Consider the following 25,591-nt stretch of genomic DNA (forward strand, 5'->3'; position numbering starts at 1 on the left):
GCCTTCCACAAACAAAATAACTGATTCCACATTATGAGATGGTTACTTTTAGTGGCAACAATGGCACTGCTGCAGCTGCAGAAATTCATCATGATGTATGTCAAGCTGCCTTATAGCGGCACAGTCTGCACAGCTTGCATAAAAGCCACGTGTAAAGTCCCTCTGATGAATTATCCCCTAAGTCACAGATAAATGGTTGAGTGAGGCACAGAACACCAGCCCTTGTTGTTGAGGAACAATGCGTCTGCAGCGCTTTTGATATTCCCTTCCGGGTCTAGCTGAACTAGATACAGACAGTACACATAAGATGACAACAGATTCAGTGACAAAAAACCCCCAAACATTTAAAAGCAACAAAGTGATATAAGAAGACATAAAGAAAAACTTATTTGGAGCATAATCAAACACTGGAACAGGTTGCCCAGAGAGGTTGTGAAGTCTTCATCTTTGAACTGGACACAGCCCTGAGCAATCTGCTGTAGTTGACCCTAATTTTAGCAGAAGGGTTGAACTAGACAATCTCTAGAAGGGCCTTCCAACCCCAGCCCTGCCCTGAAACAAGCATGGTTTATTGTCACAAGTCAAGGTAGGGAGGATATTAGGCACAAGCTTCAGTCTGCAGCATTATACAGATTTTGAGCAACCCTGAAATCATTAAAGAGCTGTGCAGATGCTAGTTTTCACAGACTGTGCAGTCAGTCCTTACAACATCTCAAGATCAAGAAGGCACAAAGGTAGATTTAAAGCTGCTCAGAGGTTCTCCTCCATGTCCCAGACCCTAGGGGTGATTCTCTGCTACAAGAATCACCACTCTATGCACTTTCTTTAGATATCGAATTTAAACCCATCTTAGAAGTGCTTTGAGGTAAGATTCTGTGCTATCACAAAGATTGTTTTGAGATCATTCTGGCTACCTTGGACAAGACCCTCATCTCATTAACTTGAATAGCAGTCAAGCATACATAATTTCCTACTAAGAGGTCATCTAGGACATGCTAGATAAAATTCTGCTCCCTAGCACTAAAAGCTACATGTCTCTCCTGTACTCTGTGATTGATTGATTTAGCATTCAGTACGTGTAATCTGTGTGTTCTTACTGCAGCACTAAAAGGATTTCCCTGGCTTTACTTTCCTGTAATTCTATGCCCAGAGGCAATTTGATTCCTGCCTGGTACTGCGCAAGATGACTCACTCTTCTCTTTTAAGAATTCCATTACCAACAAGCGGTGACTCATCACGACCAGATTAGCAACACTGAGCTTTTGTGACTGGCCGTTTCTCAAAGTTCATTCTCTGAATACCTGAAATTCTGCATGCTCACAAAGTGTGGGGATTTGGAAAAAAGTGCTTGTATACGTTGAACCAGTGGTTTTCACTTTGCAGTAGGCATGCACTTGCACTCATTCTCCTATCTGCTACCCAGTCCCACACACAAACTAAGGTTTCTCAGGACAGACACAAATATTTGGCAGACAGCTATGTGGAGCTCTTTGGGGATAGTAAAATTAATTTGGGCAAAATTAAAGGTCTTAAAAAGTGTGCTTCCTCACTTAGTCTGGCTGAAAAGCAGAAGGAATGTAATTCCTTTCTGCAGTATATCTTTCTGGTAAATTTGGTACACTGATAATCCTGCAAGAAAGTTTTTGTATATTGGAAGGTGTTTCACTGGTGATTTTTAAATCTTGCCTTTCGAGATCAAAGCGATCAACTCACTGCTTCCTTTCCATGCCCTCAACTTATCAGTAAAACATTTCATGCCACATTACTGCAGCAAGTGTAGCATAAGCAGTTTGGACTTAACTTCAAGAGGTACAAGTAAGATAACCAGAAGTCAGGCCCAAGGCAAGGACACTGGGGTAGTCTTCACTGATTGCAGAGCTGAGACCATGTGCAAGAACAGATAGGATACTGTGTGACCAGCAGCAGGATGGGGGATGGCATGGTCGTCACCAGGTCTATCCCCTGCCAGGCATGGTGTGAGGGAAAAGAGCATGAAGCTCTCAGTACACATTGCTTCCTTCAACTACTATTGCTCCTCAGCAGGGAAGAGTCAGCAAAGCTGAGCCCTGCCCACACTATTTAGACATCTGTAAAAAGAAAACTGGGCTCTTCATCTAAAACAGCACTTGACACTCCTCAGCTCCAAAACCTTACTGTGAACCACAGTAATAAATCTGCTGAGCAGACAACTTTCAGAAGCTAAAGACAGGTCGTTTGGTGACCAGCTGCCTGTTGCACATTCACATTCTGTCCCCAGAGCAGGTCTGAGTGGTAGGTTTCACCAAAGCAGACACAGGATTTGACTGGTTGCTGACACAGAGCACTGAAGTGACACATGCAAAGTGACCTTTATTGTTAGTAGCAGAGCATCAAGGCACACAGTGCTAGGTAAGAAATGTTGGGAGGTTTTTATTTCCACAAGTAATAGAGACTACTGGATGGTGTTTAACATGATTTTTTGGTTAATTAGAAAATACTGTGCAGAAACTATAAGTAGAGGCAGCCAGACAATTCTGGAATGGACCGCATGAGGTAAGATATGAAATGTGACTTCCCTAATGCCCTCTGGATCCAAGAATTAAGTCCTAGGACCTTAACAGTTTCTCAGCACTGAGGACTCCTGGACTAATGGTGCTAGCAACACTGAATATCTAAACATGTCAGAATGGCATAAGAGTCCATATACTCTTTCTTTAAAAAGAAGAAGATTAAAGAATGGTGAAAGTAACACAATTCCCCAACAAACATACAAAATAAGAATTTAGTTCCAGCTTCATTTCTAAAGGAGGTCCCCAGCAGGATTAAAGGGCAAAAGGAAGCAGACCTTTACTGCATTCCCCTTCTCTAAGTGCAAAAGGCCCCCTATGCTACAATTTCTCATCATATCCCTCTGGTTTTGATTAAATACATTTATAGACTATTTGACCTGCTGTCCAAAATTACTTTGCTTATTATATTAAGATGATGGGAAAACGAAATTAAAATCTCTCTCCAATTTCATCTTTTCGCTGAACAGCTTCCTGCCATTATGCAAGTTTGTCTTGACCACAGATTAAGCAATGTTTTCAGGGTAATTTGTCTGCTTTACTGATGATGATTGAACAGAACGTAATGTATGAAGTCCCAGCACTATTTTTTTACTTCTCCAAGGAAAGAAAGCAGTGATTAGAGATCAAAACAGCTGGAATAGTTACACTTGAACTCTGGTCTAAGTGTTATCAGTGACACAGGTTCAGAGAGCCAAGTATAAAATAAGTTCTGAAAAACCTAAACAATAACTGTTCTTTCTTCTCAGTATGAACTAAAAAAAAAAAAGTAATTCCACATAATTTAGGGGTTATAAGTGTTTTCTTATTACTGAAAGAGAATTAAATTAGAGCCATATTACACATCAGCTGCAACCACTTAGAAAACACCTTAAACCATTTGTGTCAGACACAAGTAGCACCCAGCATCACTAAGCAATGCTGCTTGTTTGGCTACTGTTATCTTTCACTCCACGTAGGCAGAACATCTCTAATACTTTGAGGCCCCATTACCACTAAGAGCAATGCTTAAACAGTAGAAATAGGACCTGAAAGCCAAGCTGAAATTAGAAAAAAAAAACCTTTTTTTGGATATGTTAAAATGTAAATCATTAAGACATAAGTCCTCCCTGTCAGAATTAAAGTTGCTTGGTAATTTTAAAGTTGCAACCAAACAACTGCATCTTTGTATTTTCTGTCATTGCTGACAAAATTCTTACTGCTCTGGCTTGCAGAAAATATAATTTTTGAACTAGGATCCCACAGAATGAAAGAACATATCCTGTCCTAAAAACCTTACAAGAAGATGATGCATAGTGGCAGCCAAGTAATGCAGAAGAAAACACAGATTTCCATGGCAGATGGCTTACAAAACAACTGCAACTTAATCCAGAAATCAAGTTTTGTGTGCAGCTCAGCAAAGGTGAATATTCAAATAAAGCTGTTCAAAAGAAAACGGAGAAAGATTTGAAGACACCATCAAGGTATCACTTCTCCATCCTAGCACAAAACCAGCTGGTGGCTAGACTGACAAATCTATCTGTGCAGGCTGGTGCTGTTGATGAAACGGAGGCTAACGTTCACCTTTTCATATTTAATAAATAGGAAAATGCCTTGATAGACCATAAGAAGTGTGTAAGTACTCAATATTTACGGTACAGAGAAGGGACATTCAGTCCAGGCAGATTAATAGAGGTATGATATAATCAAAGCATGGGACTGAGGACATGACATTTGCAGCAAATATTTGCAGCAGCATCTGGAACATTTCCTCAAAAAATGTCCAGAATACCACTGCAATACACTATTATTTGCCCTTCATTTCTCCTGTCCTTTCCCTGGCTGCACCCTCTGCTTCTGGTCCCGCTGCCTGTTCCATGCCTGTACCCTATGCCAAACACAGAGTGCATGTTGCTTTGCTAAAGAGCCTGAACAAGGAGCTGGATTTCACAATTTAATTAGCACTTAATGCAGGCCAACTTAACGCTGTCTGTGTTATGGAATCATGCAGTAGTAGGGCCAGAGCTTGTCACTACCTGAGTTTTTGCCACTTGTTTGTTGGTTGTGTAAGCCTCATTTTGCATTAACATGTAAACCCTGAAAGAACTGAACTCTATTAGTAAATTTATGAGCTCAGCAAGAGAAGCAGCTTGGGACAGATGGCTTCACCCAGGCTTCCAGAGCTTTAAGAAAGCAGAGCTGAGGCCAGTCTGTGAAGTCTTCAGTGACAGTGAATGGGACTGAAATCATAGTTAGTGCTAGTAGAGTCAGGTCATGGAGTGACATGTAATCAAAAAGATCTGTTGGCGAACCTGGTAGTGCTTTTAAGGCCCTTGAGGGCCAATAATCTATTTGTGTCACTCAAACCTGGTGCATATAGACCTGTTATAACACCATTGTTCCTTCTTGTCTTGCTGGTTCCTGAACTCAAGTGGATTGAAAAACTAATGACCACACACAACATCATACACTACAAACTGCTGTTCACCTGTACCTCTGAAACCCTCACCCACACCTCACTGAAGTGAGTGAAAATGTATGCCTCTATATAGGTTTGGGAAAATTCACTCATTAATTTCCAGGGCATAACAAATGTCAGCTGCTGGGTGATGAAAGACCCATTCTTAATTCATAATTGTCCACTATCCAAAAGATTACAATGGGGATTTCAATTTGTTTCTGCCAGGCAGTAGGGTGCAATATCTTGCTACCTAGACCATAGAAACTTTACCATGGCCTTTCTTGGGAGAAGCAGAACTTGCTTGCAGATAACACGCTTGTTGTTTCCCAGGGGTTCTTGTTCTGTTTAAACAAACTGAATGCAGTACTACAGGTATTCCTTGGTGGGTTTCTAAGCTTTTTTCAATTTAAGAGGAAAAGATGACATAACTGTAGCTAGGTCTGCAAATGACTTGTGCCTTTCAAATTGTTAGTTTAGAGATTAAGACTTCAATGATAGATACTTGCTAATAATTGAAAAAACTATACTATGGGTTTTTTTTAAATTGACGGTGTTCTTTCTGACTTCACTTTCTTCTCCTTGTACTGGTCCTCTGCGTTTTCTTTTGAGTCTCCTTTCTTGCTTCCTTTTCTAATGATGCTTTGAAAAAAAAAAAAAACCAAAAAAACCACACCAAAAAAAACCCACAAAACCTGCTCTGGGGAAGCTAGAGACTATTAATTATGGTTTATCCCTTTTTGTCATAGGTCACCAGGTGGTGTCATGACAGCACAGAGCTTTCTATAATTCACAATTTTCCCTCACTTCAGGCTGTTTGCACAATAAATGTATCGTATTTCATATAAGCCTTAGTAACTGGCATGGCAATTTTCATTAAAATACATTTACATTTTTATCTCCCATTACAGAAATAGTATTCTTAGAGTCAATGGTTGTGCCATATTAATTAATTTCAGTAATTTTTGGAGAACTAGAAGGTGATTTCAGTAAAAATTGGAGAAACTAGAAGGTGAATAGCCAAAGGAAGGAACTAATTTAATTACTGTAACTGGGATTGAGTTAGGTGTGCATCTTAAGTGTTTTCAACCAAACCAGCTCAAATTTAACAGTGAAATTTGGTCTGCTGTCACTGGCAATTTCTTCAAAGTGATCAGAAATGGCTGACAATTATTTGTTCAGTTTCACTAAAGGATGGTTTCTCTCTCATAACAGGAAGCAATTAAAAAAGGCTGAAAAGACCATAATTTTTGCAGTTTGCTGATAAAATCATAGCCTGCTACCAGGGCATGGATTTAGATACAGTATAGAACATGTCAACAAGAAAACTGTCAACAAGACAGTGTGGTTTGACTCCTCTTGAAAACATTAAAAAAATATGACAACATTGCAACATTGGATAACTTGCTTTGACCAAGTTACTTAAGGCACAGAACATATTGGAAACAAAACTTAAGGTCATACAACACAACCAGCTAGGGGCAACTGGCATATCTGAATGTCAAAGCATGCAGAACTCATTATATGAGCTGGCCAGTCCTCTTAAAATGTTACCAACAGTTCTTGCATCTCTGCAGATTTGTGAAACCCTTTTTTCATTTTACACTACTGTAATAGAGAATGGACTGTTACAAGTCAGGCACATGTACGGAGAGGCTCTGCACTGCAGATGGGCTCATGAAACTCATAAAACAGCAACCAAGGCAGCATAGGCATCCCAAAAAAAGATATTGAGTCCCAGGGGGCAACAGATATATATGTCTTCTCCTGGCTAGTTGTGGACATTTGACATGGATCAGGGACCTAGATTGCAACTCTGCCCCAGCCTGCATTGAAAAGATGTCCCAGGTGAAAGAAGAATCTCCTGACTGACTTAATCTCAGCACTTCTCATTCTTTCAGGCAGATTTACCCAACCCTAACTGGAATATGGCAGTCTCCTTAATACTTTGGGACACCACACTGTAAAGACAACACATTTGCTCAGTTATAATGAAGTTAGATCTTGTTTTACACCTTTCATGGGTCAGTTATATCTCCTCTGGAATATTCTCACTCTGTGGTAAAGGAGAATTGAGCAATATCCCTAGCTCTTCTGACACTGCTATCCAATGAGGAAACTCCAAGATGGTGAGAGTAAGATGAGTAGAAAGGCTTGGAAACTGAAGAAGGAAGAGTAAAGATCAACACTCTGAAGCACAACTGAAGATCTGTCATCTTTCAGCTTGGTAAATACAAATCCAAGAGGATCTTTGGAAAGAGGTAATCATTACAGCGGAGTTTCAAATCTTCTCAACCTACCAGCAAGCTCCCTCTTCTCAGCAAAACAGTTATCTACATCCTTACTTCCACCCAAGGTCAACAAACTGAAGGGTAAGCAGAATTGTGTGCTGGAGTGGGAAAGGAGTGAAAGATTCTTGACAGTTTATGGATCCTGACTCAAAACTGATAACCACAGCGTCAAACCTAGCTACCAGGCAAAACCAGCTCTTCCAGGACAGCAACCAAGTCAGCTGAGAACTGCAAAACTTATGTTTCTCTGCACTGAGGCTGGGCAGAACTCATCAAAAAGGGAAGTTACACTGCAGGGAATTGTGACTGACCAATAAACTCATATAATGGGAGAAGGCTCAGAGGAGATAGGCACAGGTGATGTACCTATAAAGCTCAGAGAATAAAGTGGGATGTGATTGACCATGGCTGTTGCAAAGAAAGTTAACTTTATTTCAACACAAAGGGGACTTGAAGGTGGCCTTTGTTTTAGATAAACAGCTGTGTCACTAGGATAAAAACTGAACAACTAAGAATGTCAAAGAGCTTGAGCTGGCTTCAGCCAGTGTATGCCTTTCTGGTGAGCCTGGGGACACCCAGCATCATGATGGTGAGCGTATTATAGAGACTGGCAATGGGAATCACATTGTATTGTGATAGAACTCTGTATTGTGATTACTATATTTTGCTAAGTGTAACATGTTTGTATTGTGTTTTCAGTGTATTTTGTATCACTTTGTTAAATAAAAAATCCTGTGTAACATCAACTATCTTAAAATAAGTAAATTTGTTGTTAAACATTACACCTTCCACACATGTACTATCTAAAAGAACCTGGTCAGATTGCAGAGGACTCCAGCATTGATCTGGGTCATAGTCAGTGTATACAGAGACCTGAGATTCCAGACATAAAGCACAGAAGAGTAGAAAGAAAAAACCCCTTTCTTCAAGGTGTTTATAAAGTAAATAAGATGCTAAAGTAACAAAAATTACCCTCTTAGTCATCTCCTTGCTGAGAAACAAGCAGTGAACAAGGACAGATGAAATAATACTGTAACACTAGGCAAACAAACAGAAATGGTCACTAAGGAAAAGCAAGTAGAAAATGATAAAATGTGTGCTTGTATCTTTCAGATTTCTGATGTCATTTTCAGAGGAGATAACCACTCTTCCCTGCTGGGCAAGAGATGAATTTAAACCTAAGTCTAGCATTAACTGTTTTCCTACCACTAGGGAAAAAATTTACAAAGGAAACATGGAGACAAAAAAGGTTTTCGAGTTTTCACCACAGTTAAAATGTTACATGAGCAAGTCAATAACCAGAATTCATTTTAGAGAACAATTTTTCTTGGATGGGTGGGTAGTGGGCCACATAGTGTGGACATTCCAACAAAAGATTGTATTTGGTTTGCTTGATTTAATCATGGGAACAAAATACACTGAAAAACCATCACAGTATCATGAAAGGCAGAGGCATTGCATCTGCACAAATTGGTAAAACAACAGCAGCATCCATAGCTGTTCTGCCAGCAAATATAAAGCATGTATCACTTTAACAGTGAAATAGCATAGCCTTGTGATCTGGGAATGAAATACAAAAAAAAAAAAAAAGTAAACAACTAAATATTGCTGAGGGCTTTGCAGCTGGAAATTGGAAGAAGGGAATAGTATCTACATAGGTAATACAGAAATGCAATTGAAAGAGATGTGGAAGGTTGAATGAGACCTAAGAGAAGAGCAAAGCCGCAGGAATACAAATGTTGACCATTTTCTTGCTGCTAGATAGGGGTCATTTAGGTCAGACTTTTCAACCATAGCCTCACAACTAGAAGAAGTAGAATGAAGATCAAAGATGCTCAAGGTAGGAAGTGGCCAATGTGACTTTCACGGTTCCTCCCTGCCCCGTCTTTTTTACTGGAATTATCTCAGATGGAGGTCATGAGGGCTTTTTCAGGTGAAAGGCTCCAAAAAGAGCCTTAACTGTAACAGAAACCAGCAGCTGAAATTATAGGAGCAAGTCCATGGTGCTCTCACCCTCTCTGACCTGTAGCAGTAAGAAGAGCAGTGCTTTGATACATCCGTATCCATTTTGCTAATGAATCACTGACAGAGTGATTATTCCTTATTCCTTCTTCCTCCTTGCAGACACCACATATACACCAGAAATGGAGGGGGGGTGGCGGGGTGGAGGGGGTGGGTGTTGCGTGGGTGCAGGGGGGAATTACTAAACAGCAATGTGTTGGTGGATGGGCAGACTAGGAGGTTCTGCAGAGGACACAGGAATACAGATAGTGTCACTGCCGACATGAGGACTAAAGGAAATATACTTGAAGTGTGTGTGCGTGGCTTGTAGCCCCTGCCCTAAGCAGGTGTGCCTGTTTGCAGTCGCCACAGATGCTCTGCACCCTTTTTGGCATGACTGCAGCTGAGGCAGGTAGAGCACATGTGTCTGCGCTGTTAATTATGAGTGTGGGTGAGTGCTGCATTTCTTCATAACACTGCAGAATTAACACTTGGCTCCTCCCCTCCACTCTGCATGACTGCAGACAAAGCTGACTAACTGCCCTCCTAAATGGCATGGAAATAAAGTGTCCACCAAGCAATGAGAACACATTTAAGCCTATTCACACTGACATTTAGGAACAGACAGGCATGAGAAAAAAATGGGAGTTTTCTTCTCCTTCTACAGCATGAGGGCCAAGCAGAGTACTAGAAGGAGGGCACAGTTTTAAAAATACTTTAATTAAACAGAAGCCCCCATGAAATCCACAGTCTAATATAGTCCAAATTAAAAGTGCTGACATTTCTTTTCCCTAATTTCACTCCTGTTTGAAGAGATGGATACATTCCACTTCTATTAATCTGACAAGTTACTTAAGCTATAAGTTGTACACTATCCAATAAAAATAGAATAAAGCTGATACAGAGAAAGGGCTAATCAAGGAGAAAACTCTGGAGAAGTACTTCACAGCAGATGTTTCAGAAAGATGACACCATTATCAGATCCAGAAAATTTCTGCATGCTGTCAGACTCTGCTGAACTCTACCTGGCCCTCCATGGCCTGAAAACTTCTTTCCAGCCTATCTTAGATTTCTGGTGTCAGTTTTTGTAGCAACACCTCTCTGCATACATCATAAACCAACAAATAAATGAATAACTCTCACCAGGGTGGCCATATGGTATCACTTGGCTGTACAGAGAAAGGTAAGAGGAAGCAGCAAGCAGGAGTGGTCGTGAGTCTTCTGCCCTCCCAGGAGCAATGCCCATTCTCTTACATTGCTCTGGGAGCAGGCAGGCAGTCATGCTCTTCTCCTGCACAAGCCACTGGAAAATACGTACATTCAGGCCCTCTACATCTCCAAGTACACGGGTTTTGGTCCACCACAGCTCTGGATTGACTACATCTAATCCTACCATGGACAGAGGTGAGGTCCTGATGATAAAAGTATTGGCTAACCTCACTAAAATTCATTCCAGCCACATCACGAAGATGTACTGGAACCACCTCCTTTGACTAATAGAACAATTTCATTTAAAAACATCTTCATTTTTAGGATACAGCCTTACCTGATCCTCTCTCTTTACAGCCTGGGGATCTTTTGACCCTCAGGGTACAGCTGATGGAAAGCTGATTGCTAAAGACAGCAGCAGTGGAGCGCAGGTACTGGAGCTCCCAGGCTGTTACTTCTCAGGCAGAAACTTGAAGATAACTCCCCCGAGTACCTTACACCTAACTACAGAAAGACTTCCTTATTCCACTTCAGACACTTCTTGGCCTCCTTTGGAGATAGCGTGCAGCCAAAAGAGAACAGGTTGCATATCTCTAGGAAAAGGCGGACTGGTAAGGGATATTAGGAGCATCTTCTAGAGCCCAGCGTGGGCTCTGATCTAGGCTGAGGAATGTGGCTGCCTCTTTCCCATCTGCAGGCTCAACCAGTAGCAAAGCTGAGCATGTCACAGGCACACAGAAGGCAGTGACACGGCTGGTCACACACACTGCCACAGACAAGGCACTGCCTTCAACCGCACCCACATAAGGACTCACACAAACACAAGGACAGACAGCCAAGTCCCCTCCTCCTCATGGGAGGACTTATCCCACAGGCATCCCACACTCACAGGTCCCCCCAAATGCCAGCACAGACCTTGCACTCACCTGATACCACAGCCTGAACCTAAGGCTCCCCTACTTGCCAGCTTCTCCGGTTTGAAGATCGTCAATGAATTACACACACACACACACTCCACACACACCCTCATATACAGCAGTTTTGAGGAAGATACAGACACTCGCCCACTCCAGCAGCTGGCACCTCACTCACACCACTCCCCCCAGTAGCTGGTTTTCAGGATACAGGACTATTTGCTGACCTGGCTGAGAGTGGAGGGCCTTGGAAGATCCTCTTCTGAATCCTGCTAGGGCACTTCTTGTTGCCCACAGGTGGAAACAAAGGTGGAGAGGGGGCTGCTGGGACCCCAGCGAAGGGTGGCAGCTGTGCATATGGGGAGCTTGTCTCTTCTGGCTCTAGCAGGGCTGCTGGAGAGGGCTAGGTTGAGGGCAGAAGACCTCTCTTGAGAGGCAGCCACGGGGCTGCCCTTCTACCCCCCAGCAGCACAGGTGTTCTGCTGGCCCAGCACATGTTGGGGGTCCCCTTGCACCATCATTTGGAAACATCAGTGAGTTGGTGCATGAACTTTGCTATGCTGCTTCAGGGGGAGACCCACAGCAGCTGGGCCAGAAGATTTTTGTCCAGCCCAAAGGAGCACAGTGTGGATGTGATGGTGTGCTCCACCATGACTGCCTCTGAATGCTCAGCCCCAGAGAGCTGTCTCAGGTTCCTACACAGCCAGGGCAGCAGGGTCCGGAAGAGACCTGAATATTCATGTAGAAGGGATGGAAGATGCCCACTGGGTCCCTTGGCACAAGCGCCACAGCTGATGTCTGGGATGCTGCAGGACAATGGCATCTATGAGTGGCTAGGCAGCAAGAATCTCCCCCTGCGTGGTGGAAGATGACTGATAATCCCACAGATAGTCTGAAGACATGCTTCTCGAAGCCATCATCCACTTGTACTGAATGCAGAACAGAGGTCACCTTCCTCTTGCAGGGATGGCACTTGGTCTTCCTTTCAGCCCACCACAAGATGCTGCTGTAGCAGAACTGGTGGAGGAATGGCATTATGTAGTTGGCCTCCTCCCAGTCATCAAAGCATAGGGAATGGAGGTTGTCAAGTGTCATGGCTGTGCTCTCCACGTGCTGCAGTGGGCTGGGGAGAGCCGGGGATGCTGAGCTTCTCCCTCTTTCCAGCATTGCAGCAGTGAGTGTCATTCTAGAAAAGGCCAGGCCCCATAACTGGAACCAGAGAAAGGGGTTCAGCATACCCATAGCACCAAGCTATGTGGCAATTTAGTCAGGGCACCTAGCTACCCAGGGCTTTGTCTTCTGCATCAACACTTGTCCTGTCCTGATAACGGAGGTTATGGTTATGCAGCAAAAGAAAATACCAGCAGGCCCTTGGCTCTCTTTCCTTTTTTTTGCAAGCTTTTCTGCCTTGCTCTGCCCAATGCCGGTCACAGATGGAGGTCTCTTCCTTGGAGAGAGATGGAAGCAGACAGCTTCAAACAGCCTGCCACAACAGCCTGCCACAATCATGTCTTTCTGCCTGGACATGGCAGTGCCCCAAGAGGGACTCACGTGTGTCCCCCTCAGAGGCCCGCATCCTGCTCTCTCCTGAGCAACAGCGTGGCCCAGTGGGACATTAGGCACGACATGGCTGTGCATCCTTGGCCAAGTAGAGGATATCGGGCAAAGCAGCCTCCCCATCAGTGCCATACACAGCCCACCCTGCACCTTGTGGGGCTGCCAGATGGGGTGTGACATATGGGACCAGCCTGGGACACTATCCCACCATCATGGGCAGGCATAGATGGCAGGGTGCAGGCTGGCTGCACCTAAAGCTCAAGCACCCATATCTCCTGCTCTTTGTACAGACCACTGTGAAGGATTGTCTCACTGTCTCTCCCCTGAACATCTCTAGGTTTGGAGAAGGTGGAGGATGGAAGATGTACCTACCGCCCAGGTGCCAGGCATGTTTAGCTGTTTGCCACACAACAGAGGTAGTGGGGACAAGAGAAAAGAGGCTGCCTGTCGTGGTTTAAACCTAGTGCTGCCTGTCGTGGTTTAAACCTAGTGGGCAGTTGAGCCCCACATAGCCACTTGCTCACTCCTCCCCGCCCCCCCCCCCCAGCGGGATGGAAGAGAGAGCCAGAAGGGTAAAAGTGAGAAAACTCATGGGCTGATATAAAGACAGTTCAATACCTAAAACAAAAGCAGCACACACAAGCAAAACAAAATAAGGAATTAATTCACTACTTCCCAGTCCATTACTTTAATCCAATTGTTCCAATTAAGCCAGTGATTTACTAATACAGGTCCCATTCAGGTGCCCACTTTAAGCTCTAGACGGCTGGTTACAAATTGAACACTTAGGGTCATTAGTAAAGGATCAGTCCCCTACCACATTGGGATTATATGCACGTACTCTCAGGAATACGCACAACATGATGAGTTCCTGCTGACTATAAAACTGTTAAAGGACATTAAGAATGGGGCAGACTCCCCCAGAAGCCTCAGCCAGGACCCCTGCTGCCCAGCTGCTGGAGCCCAGCTGGGGACCAGAGACCAGTGACCAGGGTCCCCGCCCAGGCTGAAGGACACAACTGCCACTTCCCTGTTTGCAGGCTTAACCAGCACTGAAGCTGAGCATGTATCCAAGATAAGCACACAAAGACAGGACATTGCCATGGCTGGTCACAGAAGCTGCCACTGACATGGCATTGTTGTCAACAGCACTTGTCTATAGGATAAGACATAGACTTCCAAGTCCCCTTCCTCCTCTTCAGCTGGTGGGGATATAAGTTCAGTTAGTGAAAACACACAAACACGCACACGCTACCTGTTCTCTTGCTACTTGTGCCTTTAGAAGCATTCATCAGGGAGCAGCCCAGCATGGTGACAGAGTGTGTTTTGATTTTAAGTTCTTTATAAGGACTCAATCTCGTCAGGTCATGGCATGGCATTTCAGTTGGTATGGGAAGCAAGTCTTCAACCTGAGAGGGCACTAATTTGACAGTATTGGGTAACTCAATAAAATATCCTAATAGATGAAGAAAATAGCAGGGCATTAATGGCATCCATGGGGAAGTCTGGTCTAAGTGTACTGCTGCCCTTGGTGAGTGAACGTAAACAAAAACTGAGTCAGAATATATGGGGATAATCCTTAGTCTCCCAGTTCCCTCCATTATCTCCCTTAAGTGTTTTCTTTTCTCCAGGTGCTCACAATTAATAGCTTCCACTAAAGGCTTCAGATTACAATTCTCCAAATCTGGATCTGCTAGTAACCCTATACTACCTGGGGTATTAGGTGGGGTGTCCGTGATCACCAGAGGATTGGGATACTAGGGTAGGACTGGTGCAGTAATACCAGGTACTAACCTCAGGTACAGAGATCTAAATGTTGCAAGCGAAGTTTTAGAAGGATGTTTACTTTCATTTTTGCCTAATTTTTTCAACTTGTTCTTTCATTTTTGCATTATTATCCTCTAGGCTAGCTATAATAGATTTCTGGCAGTGTTGGTTTGCCTCCTTTTCCTATGACAATCCAGCATGTATTTTTTTCCCAGGTTATTATCATCAAAGTAAATTAATTTATCCAGGTCAAGGTCCCTTGCCTGGAAATTGCAGCTCTGGCTTGGCACAATTACAGCCATTACAGTCTGGGCAAGTTGTACCCATTGCCTGCCCCCACTTTTTTCCAGTCGTGAGCCACAATTGTGGCACATGGAACCTAACAGACTTTTAGGATCCAAACAGGAGGAATCTTGACCCATTTTCCCAATTAATTTTCAACTTTTTTCAGTGAGGAAGAGCAAAACTAAGGCCTATTCATGGCAAAGAAACAGAAAGAGAATTTTACGTATCACTGAGAAGACATTCCACCTGATCACTTTGAAGCAAAAAGCGTTCCAAGCTTACTCTCATTTGGCTTTTGGACCCTTAAATACTGTGGGAGCATGAAGCTAAAGACAGTACATAGCAAAGGGATAGAAGAAGAGGTTCAGGTGCAGTGAGAAGAGAGAAGTTTGACTTTATCCTTTCAAAACCTAGGCCCACACAAGAGATAAATCGTTGTCACCCATGAAGATGGCTCCAGAGCTCAATCTGAGCTTTCACCAGATCAAATACAGCCTACGCTGGTTTGGGTAAATGAAGGCCTTTTCAAACATTTACCTCCTTAATTTTCCCCCAGTCTTTGTATTACAAGCACAAACTACAATAACATAGGATTTACTTACTGCTGATGTGATGGCCATCCAGGAGACATGGTAGGGCATAAGATCACACACAAGTGAGATTTTGAAATTGGGATCTCTTACCTCTTGTGGTGGCATGAATTTCAGTTGCTCTTCCAGTTCCAGGTTGGCAGCTTCTGCCAGTAAGCAGTAATCCTACTTTTGCCATCAGACTTCTGGGGAATTTATATTCTACTCCTTGAGGCAAATTAAACACATATTTGTACTTATATATAGATTTAATGAACAACGCATTGGACAAAGTCCTACCACCATCAGTGGTTCTGCAAAGAGTCTGCAAAGATGCAAAGCAAGTGGATTTCTAATAGACACACCAGCACCTGATGGGTGATCACTGGCACCAGGCTCCCCAGACTGGTGTTTGGCACATGCCTCAGCCCAGCTGTTTACCAAAAGTGGCCTCTGAGCACACACGTTCCACCGTTGCTACAACACTGCAGCACCTCTTACCTTACCTGTCAGTTTAATCCCTTCAGCAGATAGGTCTTCTTGTCCTCCATGTTACATCATTCCTTAATCATGAATTACCATTGCTGAGCAGTTACAGTTTGGATTTCTGTGCTCATTTTGGCTGGGATAGAGTTATTTTCTTCATAGTAGCTAGCAGGGGGGTATGTTTCAGACTTGTGCTGGAAACAGGGTTAATAACACAGGGATGTTTTAGCTATTGCTGAGCAGTGCTCACACAGCGCCCAGGCCTTTTATGCCCCTCACAGCGGGCTGAGGGGGCACAAGGAGCTGGGAGGGGGCACAGCTGGGACAGCTGACCCCAAAGGGGTATTCCATGACATGGGTGTCATACTGAGTATATAAAGCTGGGGGAAGAAGGAGGAAAGGACGGATATTTGGAGTGATGGTGCTTGTCTTCCCAAGTAACCGTTACGCCTGATGGAGCCCTGCTTTCCTGGGGATGGCTAAACACCTGCCTGCCCATGGGAAGTGGGGAATTAATTCCTTGTTTTGCTTTGTTTGTGTGTGCGGCTTTTGCTATACCAATTAAACTGTCTGCCTCAACCCATGAGTTTTCTCACTTTTACTACTCTGATTCTTTCCCCCATCCCACCGGGAGCAGGGAGTGAGCAAGTGGCTGCATGGTGTTTAGTTGTCAGCAGGGGTTAAACCACAATTTCCCCTTCAACATACACAGTCACTGACATTTGGAGGAGACCAGGAAGATTGTTTATTCAGCATAACAGAATTCCCAATAAAGCCTACCAGATTCAGATTTGAGTCTGTACCCTCATCAATGTACCTCTCACATGACTCAACATCCCCATGCAGTCAGGCTGAATCCTAGAGAGTATTCCCAGACACCAACTTACAGTACCTTTCAGGCTAGTTCCAGTCCCCACAGCCATAAATCACCCTTCCTCTGTTTAATGTTGCAAAGAAAGAAGCAAGAAGATGAATAAAATCTTGTTTGAAATGCAGCATCTGTGTTTTAAGATGCTTCATGGAATCCTCCTACTCTTATCTCTTAAGAGTAAGCTACTGGCAGCAATTGATGCATCAGCTTTAATTCTAGTGCAGCTAATTCATTAAATGTGCCTACAACCTGCAGGCAATTCCCAGGTGCTATATTTAGACAAGGATTTCCAACAGTTATTAGAAGTTGGACTGGTACACCTTGAGGAATCATCTCACCCATGCTGCCCAGGATGGGAGAACTACACTGAAATTTAACTGTAACTATTCTTCAATGAAGAACCTAAGCCAAGTTGTGTGCTCATCTAGCTGACCACCATTGTGAGTGTAATTGAACGGGAGCTACGCCTAAGACACACATTTTGAAAAATGTTGTTATAAAAAATCAGTATAGATTTGAAAGAGTTAAGTGGTTTATATAGTCTTTGTGTACAGATTCAAAAAGAAGAAAATTTAACACCATAATACCTTAAACGATTTTCCCCTAGCAGTTATAGGGAAACCCTGAAGAGAACTAGGAAAGAATTGATTGTTTTAATACTGCTGGAACGGCACAGAAGGGAACTGATTGTTAGAAAGGTTTAATTCTCTTTCTTTTGCACTACATTTAAAATAAATTGTAAAAAAATTAAGAACCAAGCTGAGATAGAAAAAAAAATTTCTTAGCCTTAAAAAGATGTTTTTCACATCCAAAATTGAAAATAATTCAGCACCATAGACTGAGACTGGAATATGGCTAACACAAATGCCACAGAAGTGTATTTTGTCTCTTCAGAGTGATGATTTTCACCTGGAAACCCTTTTCTGTTCTTTTGAGCAATAACAAAAAATAAACAAGTGTATTCAGATGAATTACACAGCACCAGAATGATAATCCAAATATATTCTTCTAAAGTCTTATCCAACAGTACAATTTAAAGATCGCTGAATGTAACAAAAAAAAAAAAAAAAAAAAAGCTATTAGATGGACAGATTATTTTTTGCTGTTCTATAGTTAACAAAAAGCTGGACAACCTGAGTGGGCCAGAACACCGGTACATGTCTTGTCTATTCTGAGCCCTGATTCTGCTTAGTGCTAAATCACACATACTGCTGAATCATCTGGCATGTTGTCATTGACCAGTGCAATGTCACCTGATAAAATTCCATGAACACAAGTCAGCTGCAGGTGCTATCTATTTTGTATGTGCTTTTTGCCCTTCTGCATGCCAGCACAAATAGGAACACAAGCATATATGCCTAAAGGATCCAATCAACTTGTAAAAGCGATGGGGTGGACCCTGCACTGCCTTCATTTGATACCCAAAACATAGGACTAACAAAGGACCTGGCTATGACAATTAACAAGTTCTTGGTGGCCCTGAGTTCAAATAAAAGGGATGTGTTGTATGGTGTGGATGCAACACAACTCCCAATTCCCTGAATCCCAAGGGCGGCTGGGAGAACAAAGTCCCTTCCATTGTAGGAGAAGGTCAAGTTTGAGACCATATGAGGAACCTGAACATACAGAAGTCTGAGGGACCCAATGAGCCAGGATCCTGAGGGAACTGGCAGATGTAGTTGCTAAGCAACTCTCCATTATATTTGAAAAGTCATGGCAGTCAGGTGACATTCCCAGTGACAGGACAAAAGGGAACATCACAGCTGTTTTTAAAAAGGGTAATAAGAAGGACCCTGTGAACTACCAGCCAGTCAGCCTGGATACCTGTAGAACACTTGACATGGTCCCACACAACATTCTTGCCTCTAAATTGGAGATATATGGGTTTGATTGATGGACTATTTGATGGATAAGGAATTGGTTCATTGGCTGCATCCAAAGAATTGCAGTCAATGGCTCAATAACCAAAAGGAGATCTGTAACAAGTGGGGTCCTTCAGGGGTCTGCACTGAGAGCAGTACTGTTCAATACCTTTACTAATGGCACAGACAGTGGGTTTCAGTGCACTGTTAGCAAGCTTGCAGATGACACCAAACTGAGTGATACAGCTGGTATGAATGGGGAGAGGGATGCCATTCAGAGAGACCAGAACAAGCTGGAGGACTGAGCCAACATGAACCTCATGAGTTTTAACAAGGTCAAGTGAAAGGACCTACACCTGGGGACAGTCCCCACTGTCAACAAAGACTGGGGGATGAATGGATTTAAAGCAGACCTGTGGGGAAGGACTTGGGGATATTGGTGGGATTTGGGAGTATTAGTGGATGAAAAGCTGGACATGAGCCAGCAATGTGCACTTGCAGCCCAGAAAGCCAACCTTATCCTGGACTCCATTAAAAGAAGCATGGCTGGCAGGTTGAGGGAGGTGTTTCTGCGCCTCCACCCTGGTAAGACCCTACGCAGAGTACTGTGTCCAGGTCTGGAGACCTCAGTACAGGAAAGACATGGACCTGTTGGAGAAGGTCCAGAAAAGGGCCACAAAAGTGATCAGGGGGATGGAGCACTTCTCCTGCGAGGAAAAGCTGAGGCAGTTGGGGTTATCCAGCCTGGAGAAGAAAAGGCTCTGGGGAGACCTTATTTGGCCTTCCTATGTATACAGGGGACATGAGAAAGATAGAGAGAGGCTTGTTGCTTGGACCTCTAGTAACAGGACAAGGGGCAACGGTTTCAAACTAAAAGAGGATAGATTTAGATGCACGGAATAATTTATTGTTTTTATGATGAAAGGGTGGATGTCCCATCATTGGAAGTTTTCAGGATCAGGCTGGATGGGGCTTTGAGCAATCAGATCTAGCAAAAACTACCCCTGCCTACAGGAACAGGCTAGGACTGGATAATCTGTGAAGGTCCCTTCTAACCCAGCCTTTCTATGATTCTGTGGGGGAGTGGCAGGGGGCAGCAAACTGCTCAGGGACCAGCTGGCAGTGAGATGGCTGACACTGAGTCCAGGGCTTCCTCTGCTGCCTCCTGTCATAGGAACCAAGTCCTGTACCCTCACCACTGAGTTCAGCTGGCAGCATGCCCTTGTAGTTTTTCACCCAAATGCCACTGGGTAGTGATTTGTCTTTCAAAACTGGCAAACAGTGTCCCTCTGCAGAACTTGCTCAGGACTTCAGAGGCCAAGCATCGCGCTCTACTATGCTTTCTACTTAAAAGCCAGTCAGACACAACTGGTGGCCAGATCCACATCCAAGCAGGTTTGTGGGCTCAGAACAGAGTATCAGGGCTCTGGGTTTCAGCACTGTCATCTCCTGTAGGAAAACCCTTCTCCCACTCTGCAACATCCCCAGCTCAGGAGTTTGGAGGGAACAGACACAGGGGAAGAAAAATATGCAGTCTGCATTGCCACATAAACACACAGCAGCACTCTCACCACAAGAAGATCTGTAAGCAATGCTGTAGCATCAGTAAAAAGGCAAAATCCAACCAGAATCAATGACCATGGCAGATACTTTCCTAAACCTCTGACTGAAAACTGCCTCATCTTCACCTGAAACTGAAAACCAATAATGTGCTTAGCAGCCTGCTCAGTCACAGAGAGACGAAAGAAATCATGTAGAAAGAATTTAGGCTTATATAAATCAAATACACATGGATTTTTCTGTCTTATAGTTGTGTTTGTCCAGGGCCTTAGAACCAAGGCCACTCACACTCAGTGTGAGTAATGACATATTCAGGAGATGAGAATTGGAAGATAAAATAATTACAAAGGCCCTTGACTGTCCTCCCAGGTTGTTCAAATCAGCATGGCAACATCACTAACACATGCTGAGATTCTCTGTGGTTATGCATAAATATACCTTGATTTGTCTTCCACTCGTGAACGCTCTGAAAGTAACTCTATCAGGGCTCAGCCTTGACAGAAGACAAGCGGATTAGGTGAGTGAGTATGCAACCTAACAGCATTGCATCCCCAGCAAGGCTTCTGGATTTGCATCTAGTTTGATTTACAGTAGGCTGGGATCCTCCTTTCAGTGGAAGCCTTGGGTGTGATGCAAATAAAGTTTCTGCACGTGGCACTGTCAGCTGGGGAAACAGAAATGGAAAGTTTACTTTCAGGTCACCATTTGTCTCTACTGAGCTGTACTTCACAGCTTTAGGAAGTCTCCCTTGTGTGCCCCCCATTTTAGGAAAGCACCTCAGGGTCTTCTCTGAGCACAGAAGCAAGTCAGACACACATGTAGTCAGAGCAAAACAGACCTATTTTCCTGTTTTGCTGTGCCAGTCTTGCTCAGTAGCTTCCCCGTTCAGCCTCACCGGCATGATTTGCTTCTCCTTATATACCCTTTTCCTCTTCCTTGCTATGTTATTGCTTCTGACATCTTCATACCCTTCAAAATAAGCAGTCCACCATACTGACTCATTCCCCAGTGGTCCTGAATTTGTTGTACCTTTACTTGATACTTGTGATATGGTTGTCTTCATAAGACCCATAATTGGTCAGCAGCTTCTTTAAACTAGTATTATTATTCTTGGTGTTTCTCATCTCTGCCATTTTTCATATTTCTGTCTTATTTGAGTGGGTCAGGGCCGGCTATCTGCATGCACAGATACATTGGTATGTCACGTACACAGACCTTTCAGCACCTTACACTTCCACTCTTCTCTGTGAACCTTGCTTTTCAGCAGAACAACATCCCTCATGTTGCGCCATGGCTAAGTCATCCTGTGCAGAGGTCTACAGATGTGGCTCTGTTTCTTCAGGGCTTTACACACCCTATTCACTGGGTGTTACACCAGGGGAAGGAGAAGAAGAAGGAGTTAAAAGACACAAAACCCTGTAGTGTTCAGGCTGTAGACAGAAGACAAGGGGATGTAGTGGCTCAGTGCCAAACCCACCTAAGAAGAAAGGTGGAAACATTTCAGAGAACTGTCAGTCCAGAAACACTTGAAATTTATGATGATTGTTGTTGTTGTTATTTCCACTGTGGTAAAGAACAGGGGTAAAATTAAAATAAAGAGAATTTCTAAAAGCTGGAAACACCATTTGAAGGTCTATGTACTTACGGACTGGTGGATATGTTCCTGTGTAAACAAAACCTCTGGGTTTATCTGTATGCAAGTTATTTTCTTATGATGCCTATCCATCCACCTTTGCACTTACCTGGTTCCACTAGCTGCAGTCAGACCCTGGTGACAGAGCCATCCCCAAATTTCTATGCCTGCTGCAAGGAGTGGACAGTGGAGGGACTGTATCACAGATTGACTTGGTGACAGTGTAAAGGGTGCACAGGAAGCCTGTGGTGATGCAAAAAGCTGAACACTGGTCACCTGTGTTTCCCTGTGTCCATACAGACCACTCTATACAGAAATTTTTTTAGCCTGCCTTTAGGAAAAGCCAGCCATTTCCAAGAAGAGCGTAAGAGAAGGATCTTCCTCTTCTAGCTGTTTACTTTCACTTCCAGCCTGGAGCGCAGGACATGATGGTTAACATGGACTTGAGATATGAGACCAAGATCTGTCTCCAAGCCCTCCAGTGCCTCACACACAGCACCCTCAGAGCAGAGGCATTTCCAGCACAAAGCTCACCCAGTGTTGTTGCTCGTTCTGCCCCGTGTAACTGTGTAACCCTCTATCACAGCACTGCCATTGCTAGTATATAAGCCACAAACCTTGTAAACATTTTGCAAGACTTGTGGACTGAGGCTTGTCAGGTTTGCTCTTGCTGAACTTTCTTTGACCTGCCTGTAGCTTTGTTTTGCTTCTCTGAGGTGTGAGAGGAATTTCTCCAGCTGACCAGGTGTCCACGCCTGATTTGTTTTGCTTTGGCTTCTCTTTGTGTGGTACAACCATAGCTTTACATAGGCAGCAATGACAAGCAGTTACATTATGTGGGATGAGATGTACTCAATAGTAACATGATGACAAGGTGTTGACAAAGCAGAGGCCTTGAGAAGTGGAGACACGGGATGCAACGTAGAGGAGCACAACTGCAAACAGCTTGCCCATGGTCACTTACAGTGCAGAGCCGGAGCTGGACCAAACTGGGTTTAGGGGTAACAAAGAGAGCAGAGAGACAACACCCTGAGACAGCACCAGGTATAGTAAATCTGCATGTAACACAGAGCTGCAAACCAGTGGATAGAAGAGAAAAGCATCTCAGCAAACATGTAAGAATGATCCCAAGTGAATCTCAGAGGAACAAAGAAGAAATCATCAACATGAACATCATATTCTTCCTGGGAAAGGACTCCAGGTGCCGACAGCTCACTTAACATCCCCCACTACCACCACCAGTGTGAAACCACTAGAACACAGGGGAGCAGTGGAAGGGTGAGCACAGCACCAACAAAAGAGGTGAGATGAAGTGTGTGCGTGTTACAATTTCGTAGCACTATTCTAGCTGTGTTACTGTTCCTTCATTTTTGTAACAGTTAGAGCTGGATTAATAGCATATAGTCTCTTAACAATCCAGTTAAACTAACAATAGATTCCTGTATTTACTAGTAAATAAGGTGTGCTTCCCCCTGGATGATAAACAAGATTTTCAGTGTAACAGGTTGTCCATTACAGGGACCAGTGGACTGTAAAGGTGTGTGGCTTTAAACAGAAGATTGCCTTTTTGCTTCAGCTTACAAAGCAAAACTGAAATAAAACTCTGGCCTATCTCTCAGGAACGCCAAAACTGGCTAAAACTGATGGCACCAAAAGGTGACAGGTGGTTAATCCCCGGAATAAAGACACCATTCACTTCACAGAACCACAGAATTGTTGAGGCTGAAAGGGACATCTTGAGATCATATGGCCCAACATGCCTGCTGAAGCAGGGTCAGTTAGAGCAGGTTGCCCAGCACTGTGTCCAGCTGGGTTTTGAGTATCTCCACAGATGGACACTCCACAGCCTATCTGGGCAAGTGTTTGACCACCCTCACAGTAAAGAATTTTTTTTCATACATTCAGATAAAATTTCCAGGGACTCTCCTTTTCTATTGCTGTTATGGCTGAAGGTTTGGAGCAAGAGATCTCCTTGCACTTGCTGTTTCACCTTCTTTCTACATCTTGGACACATGTTAAGGAGTAAGGAGATGTTTGAAGGGTAAATGTTGAGATGCTGTCTAGATCCCAACATGCTCGTGAAGAATTGATCACAGTGGAAATTCTCCTTTCTGAATCCATTGAAACTTCAAAGAATTTATGTTCTGCAAGCTTTTCTAGCAAAACTTGCCTCAATAAATAATGTCTATAAAGTGTGTCTCACCAAAAGCCCCACAACCAAAACCAAAATCAAAAACATTATTTTTGCCTTGGGAAGTGGATGGAAGTGCTTCAGGCAGGACTTTTCTCATGTATTATGTACTAAGTAGCATTACCACAACTTTTGTTTTTAATGGCCATTCATCTCCATTTAACAAAAAAAAAGTTCATAGGAAAAGCAGCGGTTTGCTGTTGTGTCCATGGTCATGTCCAAATTGCTGGATGACTTCACATCATGATGAAGGGTTCATCTCATTCATAGATCAGTCACAGGCTGAAAAGTAAACAAAAAAAGCAAAAGTTTTCCTGAGATCCATGACTGGATGAATGGCTTACACAATATAAGACATAACCCCTATTAAGGTTTCTGCTGGAGTACTATGTCTGGTATGGGAACGGGACCTTTTGAGAAATACATGTGCCACTTCAGTGAAGCAGAAAGAATGAGCAGAAGTCTACATAGCTGGAATTCCCAAGACCTGAAGGGAGCTCTAGTAACAGTTTCAGACACATAAAAGGCTGCCGTTAAGAGGCAGAGAATAACCTTTCTTAATTGCAAAGTAGATAGGACAGGAAGCAGTGGAATTAAATAAATGGAAGGATGTTGTGCGTTAGACATTAAAGAAAGGCAGGAAAAGTGTGCTGCAGAGAGTATTGTGATCTTCATACTTGGAAGCTTTTAAAGACAGGCTGCATAATGATATATCAGGCATGTTTAAGGTAGAGTTAGTCCTTCAGCAAGACATGAAAGTAGGCTACGTGTCCCTTTCACAGCCCTTTTCTGACAGTCTGATTCTATACTTCCTATCCCAGCTTAAACTTAGCAGATCATCAAACAGAGTTTATCTTTAATGACAGAATTAAATCAAATTGACTTCAGCAACACTACTTAAGCATTTAGAATTAAGGAAATCAAGCCTGGCTGAACCAGGCCCCAGGAAGAATTTAATCAAGGCATGAATTAAAACGTCAGATCCCTGGTAAAAGAAGATAAAGCTTTTGCCTCATATGGATATATAACATTGTGTGTTACAATTTCATAGCAGTACTCTAGCTGCATTGCTCTTTCTTCATTTTTGTAGCAACTAGATCTGGATTAATATTGATTAGGCTCTTAATATTTAGGTTATATTAACATTATAGTCCTGGCTTTACTTCTTTGATATACTTCCTTCTTGACCATAAACAATATTTTCAGTGCAACAACTGACAACAGGATATTCAGAACACCTGTGTTTCCTGCCCACCGACAATGCATTACAAGGGACTGTTCACCATTAACCTTTTTCAAGGAGTGGGGAAATACAGGTCTGCTTTTTGTGTCCTACCATTACCGCTGCTATCAATGCAGCAGCAATTCTAGCTGTCTATGTTGATCTTCACACCACATATATGCCACATATA

The sequence above is a fragment of the Falco biarmicus genome, chromosome Z (assembly GCF_023638135.1).
Source record: "Falco biarmicus isolate bFalBia1 chromosome Z, bFalBia1.pri, whole genome shotgun sequence".
Lineage (NCBI taxonomy): Eukaryota > Metazoa > Chordata > Aves > Falconiformes > Falconidae > Falco > Falco biarmicus.